Here is a 10,218-nt window from a genome sequence, read left to right as displayed (position 1 = left end):
TTATGCGCTGTGTTTCATTGTTGTTTTTTTTTTTTTTTTTTTTTTTTTTTTTTTTTTTTTGTAAAGATTTATTTGAAAGTCAGAGTTACACACAGAGAGAAGTAGAGACAGAGAGAGAGAGAGAGAGGACTTGGGCCATCTTCTACTGCTTTCCCAGGCCATAGCAGAGAGCTGGATTGGAAGTGGAGTAGCCAGGTCTCAAACTGGTGTTTATATGGAAGGCTGGCACTGCAGGCAGTGGCTTCAGCCACTATGCCACCAAGCCAGCCCCGGTGTTTTGTATTTTATTTTGTCCTAAAATTCTTTCTGATGAAACTCTTAGAAGAGATCCTGTAGAAGTCCTTGTAATGGCCTAGAAGCCTCTTCCTCAACATAGCATTGCAGTGAATAGTATTTGTGTGAAATGAGAGTACTTCTCTTATATTCTAATTTTATTTCTCACTGACTACATGATCTTGACAAGTTCTGACATTGAGATATGGACTTCATCGATTAAAAAAAGGTCATATTATCTGCCTCTCTTTCTCTTTCTTTATTTCTGTCTCATTGCCTCTCAAACAACCTTTAAAAGCTTTTTTTTTTTTTTAAGAGAGCAGGCTACTATCCTAGTAGTTCAAATGCCAGCACCATACATCAGAGTAATTCCATTCAATTTCCAGCTCCTTCTCCTGACTCCAATCTCTTGCCAGTGCAGAACCTGGGAGGCACTGTTGATGCCTCAAGTAATTGGGTTCCTGTTACCAATATTGGGAGACCAGTATTGTACTACCACTTCCTGTCTTCAGCCCTGGCTTAGTCCTTTGCTGCTGTGTATGACTTCTCTCTCTCTCTGTCTCTCTCTGTCTCTCTCTCTCTCTCTCTCTCACACACACACACACACACAAATAATTGAAAGTTAAAAATTAAAATGGAGATAAAAACTTCTACCTCTTAAAGAGCATGAGAATTATAAAAGAGATCATGTGTGTGTATATATATATAAAGTCTAGGACAGTGTCTAGGATCCAGCATATCATTGATAAGTGGTTTCTATTATTATCTCTAGCTTGTAACTAGCCCTAGTTTTCTAATACATGGAGTGAATTCCTACTTTCACACCTCTGGCCCCAGGAAAGAACTCTCCTGTGCTTGCACTTCTCTCACCCAGTTGTCTCATGAACAGACTATCATCTTCAAGGTTCAGCTAGAGAACTTTCATCACCCGCTCTAAAACACCTTCTGGGGCTCTTTCCCTACCCTTGTGCAGACAAACTTCTCCACCACCTGCCTCTCTCTGGTGTCCCACTTCTCCCAACCTCCTACAAGATTAGATGGCACTCAGTAGCTCTGCTCCTAGACTAAATTCCTTGTGGTGAGGCTTTTATTTTTCTATCTATACTTCCCAGCACAATGTATCTCATACAGCAGGAATTGAATCAATACTTTTGAATAAATGAGTGAAATGTCGCAGAAAAAAATGGCTTGGCAAATGGAGACTATGGCTTCATCAGATTTATCTGATGACATAATCATACCTTCACAAACTGAAGATCAAGTAGGAGGAGTTGATACACTGACTATCCCTGAAGCTCAAATGTGTTTTCACTCCCTGGGGCATGGCGGTAATTGTTCCCTGGAGAGAGTAGTCTGCATTGGGATAATTAGCGAATTGAGGCAAATCCTTTGATTCACACTGTCTATTAAAATTACCATCATGTGGGGAAAGTAATTAAAAAAAACTAAATAGATGAGGTTTCTTCCTTGTAAATTGGTAGATGACGCTGCTGATTGCCAGATTGCCTTTTATGAGACTCTTGTGGGGCACCAGGGAATTACCGATGGTCTACAGCAGCAGTGTCTTAAGATTTCCATTTAACCTAATGAAAGTACAAAGCCTGCTTTCTGGAAATAGACGGCTAAAAAAATCCAAGTCCCCTCTTCATGTCTCCCACTTCTTAGAAGCCCCTTCCTGGTTGACAGTAACACCTGCGTGATAAAAGGTGCTTGTATTCCTTATTTTCCATAATCAACATAATTTATTCAGCAAGCACTTGGGGTGTCACAGACTCAAGCTTATGACTTCAGGTGGGCAATAAACAGCAGGGGCAAATGAACTCCGTATAAAAAAAGATGCTATTTCACAGGGTTCACTTTACCCCTCCCTGTGTGGATGGCCTTAACTACACCAGAATGGGTTTTTGCAAAGCACCTGAGGAGGTACTTAAACTTAATTATACTATGGGCACCTTACTGGAGTGGTTAATCAGGTGCAAACTAGGGCAAACACCTTTGAGTTTCCTCCCTGGGGGAACACTCTGTACAAAGTCTCTCTACTATTTCGACTATACAAAATATTAAAAAATTAATGAAATGTATGTGTCTTTCTTGTGAGTTGTGACAGTTCTACAGAGGTAGCCAAAATATTACTATGTTCCTCATATTAAGAATACGTTAGGATCTCATGTGAATCATGGTACCAATAATGAGAAAATGAATGAGAGAGAATAGATAGGAAGAGAATGAGACAGATTTATAAAATAAATAAAAGAAATTGCTTATCAGCACATTAGGTCACATCATACCGTTCTTTCCCAGGCCCCTAGTTTGTGGAGGAAGAAGATTGATTTTGGTGTTTTCAGATGCAGCCTGAGTTTAGTTTCACTGCCCTTATAACCTTGGGTTAAGTAGGTTAAGTACTTTTTTAGTTTCTCTGATCCTCAGTTATCCTTCTGTAAAATGAGTGTAAGAAAGCTTAGCCCTCAAGTGCTGTCACAACTGGAAATGAGCTCATGGGAAACTTGCTACATTCAAACCCCCTGGGTATTGTTCCCACCACTGTTTAGATTAAGCAGAATAGATTTGGATTTGGCTGCATTGGCTACATTAAGAATAGAATTCAGCTTTGGCAAGGTTTATTTAAGAGGTGCACAGAATCTAGGTGAGTGCCATTTGCAATACTTCAAACATATTTAAACCAAATAGTTTTGGGGTATGTTCTCTTTGTAGTTCCATTTTATGAGAAAATCAACAATCCTCTATCACAAACTGCAGTGATAGCTGGACCATTTAAGATTACTTGTCATTATCTGCTCCCGTTTCCTCTTTTCCAAACCCACTGTTGACACCTTGAAAAATGCTTATCAAAAATCAGAAATCACAGGTGTGATTTAACACTCACAACCACCGCATAGCTTAGTCAGTGTGAAAGCCATTTCACTTACAAGGAAGCAGACATTCAAAGAAGACAAATGACTGTCCAAAAAACACAAAACCAGAACACGGTGATCCCGGAAGTAGAATGCAAGGGTTACTAAGAGCATTGTCTATTCATAAAACTGTTTGAAGGAAAAACCTAATATGATCATTAAACCCTGATGCCATTAGATGACAAGAACTATGGTTAAAAAAAAAGTAAACTTCAAGATATTGATTATACAGAAATGAAATAATTGGATTTTTAAGTAAGTCATTGAGTATACTTGAGATAGGAGCCAGTCAAAGGAAGGGAACCAAGAAGCATTGAATATGTATTGGGGTCTTTAAAATATTCTTTTTTTATTTAATAAATATAAATTTCCAAAGTACAGCTTATGGACTACAATGGCTTCCTCCCCCATAACTTCCTGATACTCTTCTTTAAAGATGGACAAACCATATGTAAGCAAAAATTTAAAAATTACCCGTAATCTTTAACCTAGAGCTAGCCACTCTCAACATTTCCTGTGCAATTTTACTTAGAATCAGATCATGTGACATATATTTATGTATCTTTTAAAATGTTTAATGTGTAACTTTTCTGTCATAGATTTTAAAAGTGTGATTTTTAATAGTTGTATAGAATTATATGTGAAAATATCACAATTTACCCCATTTGATTACTTTCTTATTAATTACTGTGAAATACTTTTTTTAAAAAATTTCTTGCTACCACATTCGCTTTCAATTCTTTGAGAACAGAGAGACCTCGTTCTGTCCCTTGATAAAATATTCTAATGAATTTGTCTGTAACTTTGCCTTTTTTTGTAGGAAAGATGGGTAAACAAAGACCCAATGAGTCAGGCAACTTCCTTAGGCACTTGGCCAGTCAATGATAGGCAGATATTTATACTCAAGGCTGTCTGATATTGGAAGCAATGTACTAAATGTCATGGTAAGCTGTATCTTGTTAGAATAATATAGATCACAAATGGCTGCCTCTGCTCCTGATGTAAGTTAAGGTGCTTCATGAAACATTTGAACAGAAAAGGATAAATGGAAGATGATATAATTATCTGTGACCCCACTCTAAATCATGTGCAAATGGTAATGCCAAAGGAAAGTTTCATGTTGTTGAATCATGAACTCATGCAGTTAGCAACTAAGTTGAGGATTCAATACCTGAATATGGGGAAAACCTGTTTGTTTCACGATTGGCAGGTTTGTCTGATTCTTGGCACTGAGATGATATGAACAGGTGTGAAGTAAACATTTCTAACTTCAATTTAAATTTCTAACATCAAACACTAAGAGATTCCCCTAGTGCCATGAAATTTCCCTGCTTTTCTTACACTGCCAGCCAGGCCCCTGTGCTCTATGTATTGCAGATCAATCTCTAGGAACTATGATTTCCAAGTACATAGCTGGCTATGAAAAGGCAACAAGAAGTTAAGTTCTTAACATTTTTCATGACCAGGATGATCTTGAGAAACTCATTGACCCTTCCTCAAAGAATTGTTTGTCAAAACAGGTGTTATGATGTGAAAACACTTGTAATGATTTCTATTAGTTACAAAGTCAGGGTACTGCTTGCATTATTACTGCTTATTATCCATATTATTATAAATGAAGAAAATGCCCAATTCTAGTCAACACCAGTGAATATAAAAATACTCTTAGGGCCAATGCTGTGGCACAGTTGGTTAAGCTGCTGCCTATGACCCTGGGATCCCATATAGTGCTAGCTCAAGTCCTGGTTGTACCACTTTCAATCCAGCTCCCTACTAATGTGCCTGGGAAAACACCAGAAGATGACTCAAGTAGTTGGGACACTGCCACCCACATAGTGCACCTGGATGGTGTTCCAGGGTCCTGGCTTTTGCTTGGCTTAGCTCTGGCTTTTGTGGCCATTACAGGAGTGAGCAAGAAGATGGACAATCTCTCCCTTCTCTTTCTCTCTCTCTCTCTCTCTCTCTCTCTGCCATTCAAATAATAATAAATAAATAAAATATTTTTAGAAAGAAAGATAAAAACACTCTGAAGTCAATCCACTGGTTGGCAGGCACTCACAAATTCCTGAAGTCATTGCTAGTTGTCTAGAAAGGCAATTAACATAGACTTTCTCTAATCTTTGTAACATCTGCTACATAATTAAATTAAATAACATTCCTTTTACTGATGGAAGATGTTGAGTGTCAGAGAAGCTAAGTGAGTGGCTTATGAGTGACAAGGCTGGCATTCCAAGCTCTATCTTCTCTTCAAAGGCTACATTCCTCTCTTCCATGATGCCCAGTCCTGCTTTAATAATCCATCCTCACCTGTCACATTTTCCTCATTGTGTTAGTCATCTCTGCTTACAATCTGTAGGTAGTAACATAAAGAATGGTCCAATGGTTTAACTTGGAATGTAGTGTCCTAAAAATCTGATTATATTTGGTTTAAGTCAAAAATAGACTTGAGTAAAGAAGTGTTCATGAAGAGAAAAAAATGAACTCTGCATAAGAGGTTGCAGTAGGGGGTATAATATCTGCTTCATAGTTACAGAAGTGAGAGGGATTGCAACAACACCCAAGAAGGAGGCCCAACAAGAGTGCAATATAATCCAGGTAAATCTTGCTAAAAAAATATGTGTACTGTCAAAATATCATATGTTTCAAAAAACAAAACAAAATCATATGCATCCTGAAAGAATACTAAAAAGAATTCATTTTCTCATCATTATTTGAAAAAAATGTTTTAAAAATTATGGCAATCCCAGAAGGTATTATTTGGGAATGCTCCTGCAAGGTACAGGGACACTGCAGAACGGCTGTCTAGGGGTGGAGGTTTGCTCCAGAAGAATTGTTATAAGAGTTACATCACTATGAAGGCCTGAGGATAGTGTCCGACATAAAGAAGGCAAAGGGCACTATATGTCTTTTATTGTTGTTAGTATAGATTTGAATTGGCTACATGATCTTGACTTTGAACATGTTATTCAAATATTCAAATTGTCTGGGCCTCAGTTCTCTAGTTAGCAAATTAGGGCTAATACTTCTACTTTATTTGGATGTTTATGTTAAAACTAGTAAGACCAACAGCTAAATTTTTAGCATGTATATTTGAATCCATGTTTCTTAATAAAAACCTCACACCCTTGTTCTGGCAACACTTTGTAAAAACCTCTAAACCAATTAACCACATGCCACTAATTTTGTCTGGATATTTTGTAACATAGGTTCATTATATCCTATTTTTCTGGATGTTGTCCTTTACCAAAACTTCAAACTCAGTTGCTATGATTTCAGTTAATCCCATACTTATAAAAATTATTATTTTTTCTGGGTGTGTTTATTCAATGTAGCTCATGCTTGTTATGTTTTTTTTTTTCTTAAATGTTTTTCAATGATATACTCACTACTTCTGTCTGAGTACTTGCTCAGTCTCAACTTTCTCCTGAATTGATGGCATCTCACATGAATGTGTCTTTAACCATCTTTAGATATAATTCTTTTTTTTTTTATTATTTTTTTTGACAGGCAGAGTGGACAGTGAGAGAGAGAGACAGAGAGAAAGGTCTTCCTTTGCCGTTGGTTCACCCTCCAATGGCCGCCACGGCCGGTGCGCTGCAGCCGGCGCACCGCGCTGATCCGATGGCAGGAGCCAGGAGCCAGGTGCTTTTCCTGGTCTCCCATGGGGTGCAGGGCCCAAGCACCTGGGCCATCCTCCACTGCACTCCCTGGCCACAGCAGAGGGCAGGTCTGGAAGAGGGGCAACCGGGACAGAATCCGGCGCCCCGACCGGGACTAGAACCCGGTGTGCCAGCGCCGCTAGGCGGAGGATTAGCCTATTGAGCCGCGGCGCCGGCCAAGATATAATTCTCAGTGATTAGAATTAAAGTGAAAATGAGAAATCACAAGTTTTAAATGGCAAATGCCTTGTTATGCAAAGTTGTTTTTATTACATCTAAAACCATATACCTTAATTAAATTTATTACTTTATAGCTAGATAATGCATAGCTCATCAATATATTTATTATTGTGTATTTTATGCTAATATTTTAAAAACCTTTTCCCTCAGTACACTATGCATCGCTATTATACTCTAGTTCACCTTATGTCTTTTCTTTTGCAAAATTTTCAAGTTTTACAACTTTGACCCAAACCCCTTTTAAGCTATTATTTCCCTGGCAGTAGGGTGCAATAGTGTGACTCATATAAAAATAGCATATATTGAGTACTAGCTGGTCTACAATAGGACAGCCTTGGAACTCAATTCATCCTTCATACTGCCAACATGACTAAGAAACAAAGAAACAGAAAAAAAAACTGTTTTTTTAATACCTTTATATTTAGAGTTCTTAGCATGCCATTCAAAAATCTTGAAGACCAAGCCAAATTTTCCCTTCCTTTCTAGAGTCATCTTGCAGTTTGCCCGACCACACCCTACCATAACTTCCCAGTTATTTTTTTTTATATCTTCTTCCCTGTGTATTTTAATCCTCCTCAAAAATGTCCATTCTCTTTTCTCTTTCAATATCCCAGACCCAGTACACACAGTACAGGCACTTTGCACTGGGAAAATGTCTTTTTTGCCTCTGAAATTCATGTTCCTCACTTCTTCCTGGTCTGTCTTCTTCTATGTCAGTAGAGACCACTATATTGTTATACCCTCTTCTCCCTCAGCTAATAGCATGACTGAATTATAAAAACATTGAAAAAAGTGGTGAATGATGGATGGATAGGTGAACAAATGAATAAACAAATGAAAGAACTTCACTATAAGGCTGGGTTAAAGTGTAACCTCTGTGAATTCTTTCTTAATTTCTCCAAATAGATTTATAAGTCACCCACCTGCTGACATATAAGCATATGTGATATGAAAAAAAGTTGGACTGTAATTGGATTTTTCATGTATGTAAAGCCAATTTTGCTGAGGTTCCTCTAAAGTGACCATTACTTATTCAACCTACCAATTCCAAGACTGTACAATGTTGGCTTGTGATAGCTGCACATTATGGTTTTTTAAAAATGAATGAACTATGTCCTACTAATTTTTATGTCAATTTGAATGGTTTATAAAATCTCAGAATTGCTCCTGAGAAGAATAATTGATCCTTTCAGACCAGATGCTATCGAGTCACAGTTCTGCTGTCTGCTAGTTCACAGTGCTCTGGTTCCTATCAGTTGTATGCCCTACAAGCACACAGTCACAAATTCTCTCCTATAATATGAATAGTAAGTTGCGCAGTTATTAAGTTGCATACAGCAGGGAACTATCAACAGGTCACCAATTATCGCCACCAGGATGATGTGTTTATCCCTGAAGCTTCCAGCGGGGAACAGCTCTCTTTGCATTTCAGCAGGGTACAAATTTGTGCTTGAGTGCAACTTCAGTTTGATTTGGTGAGACCTAAAGTTCTGTTTATCGATAGTACTTTCAAAATTGTTTAAAAGCTCAAAGTAAGAAAGAAGGAACTTTCATGGCACATTAGAATTACAGGGAGTAAGACTTAGATACTATCTTCAAGGTCTACCAAACAATGTTGAATCTCCCAAGTGTCTTCTGATTCTATGATTGTACAGCTGTATCATTTCTTCCTGGCCTAGAGAATACTATCTAAAGCAATGAATTCATTTTCAGACTGTTTGATAATGAAAAGTTCTTTCTTATACTGGATTTAAATTTGTCTGCCTCTTTGTTTCAGACATTCCATATTTTCTTAATGTACTACTAGGAAGTGATCATCAGGCAGGCTAAACTGCTCTAGACCTACCACTTCATTTTCCTACAGTGTGGTTTGATTCCCTCAAATATTTATCTAAATTATTTTCTTTTCACCCTTCTGGTTGTTAATTAATGCCTGAGAATTGTACCTTAAGCATCTGTTGCCTCTACTCCATTAACACCTCCTCAGTTAGCTTTGTTGCTTAGCAAATTTTACATGATATAATTAGTTCAGAACTCAGTATTTACCACTGAATAAATTGTGTAATAATATTTGTTTTAATGTTAACAATGATTATCATTTACACACCAATACAATGGTCAAAGGTAAATACAAATAGCTGCTTTATCTATATCCTTAATCCTCTGACAAAATAGAATTTTTTCTTTTATCTCAGATATAATATTTATAGCTATAGATTCCTGTTCATTTTAACAGCAATAGATTATAGCCTGTAAGAATGGAGAGACAATATCAAATGTGAACTAATTATGAGATATAGTTATTTGAACATAGTAATTAATTGGAGGTGAATATAGAAAAGCAGGGGCTGTCAAGAATCACTTTTGGGGTTTTTCCTTAGGTATTTTGGTGATTTATAGCATCATTAAGAACATAAGGAGAATATAAGAACATAAGGAGAATCTCCCTGATAGCAGGGAGAGACCATGAGTTAACTGTTGTGCAAATGGCAGAGAAGTAGTGTATCTATGTGAAGATAAGCAGGTTGAAATGTGTATCTGAAGCATCAGAAAGAGGCCTATCCTTGGGGTATAAATTTAGGAATAATAAGAATAAACATGCAAGGTAAAATTATTGGAGTCGGTAAGACTGAAAAAATGAAGTATACAGTAAGAAATAAAAGGGGCCTTACAACAAATTCTCAGAAGCAAATTTTGTGATACAGGTGAAAGAACAGACCCTCCAACACAGTTTACAAATAGTCAATACTTAGGAACCTTCTCCTTTGGTAAAGGCCTTTTCCTTAATGAGTAATTCTAAATATGTCTACACAAAATAAGGCACCCTGATGCCTTTATGTTAATTCACCCTATTTCCTCTATGCCTAAAATTATCTTTCCACTTCTTTCTACATAATCAAAGTATTCTTGCACTTCAAGATTCTACTTACTACTTGTTGAATTCTTTGATGAGTAGAAGTTTAAATTTCTAAGTATAGATTGAAAGTATGCTATTGTAAAAATTAAAATAAATATAAGAAAGGAAGGAGAGTAGGTGCTCCTAAAACTGTATATATGAAAGATAAGAGATTTGTTACCTTTATATAATTTTTAAATAAAAAAAAATCAGCTCAGACACCATGAAGATCATCAGC

This window comes from Oryctolagus cuniculus, chromosome 1 (genome assembly GCF_051225735.1).
Source record: "Oryctolagus cuniculus isolate XC-2025 breed Fujian yellow rabbit chromosome 1, ASM5122573v1, whole genome shotgun sequence".
Lineage (NCBI taxonomy): Eukaryota > Metazoa > Chordata > Mammalia > Lagomorpha > Leporidae > Oryctolagus > Oryctolagus cuniculus.
This window is presented reverse-complemented; position numbering follows the sequence as displayed.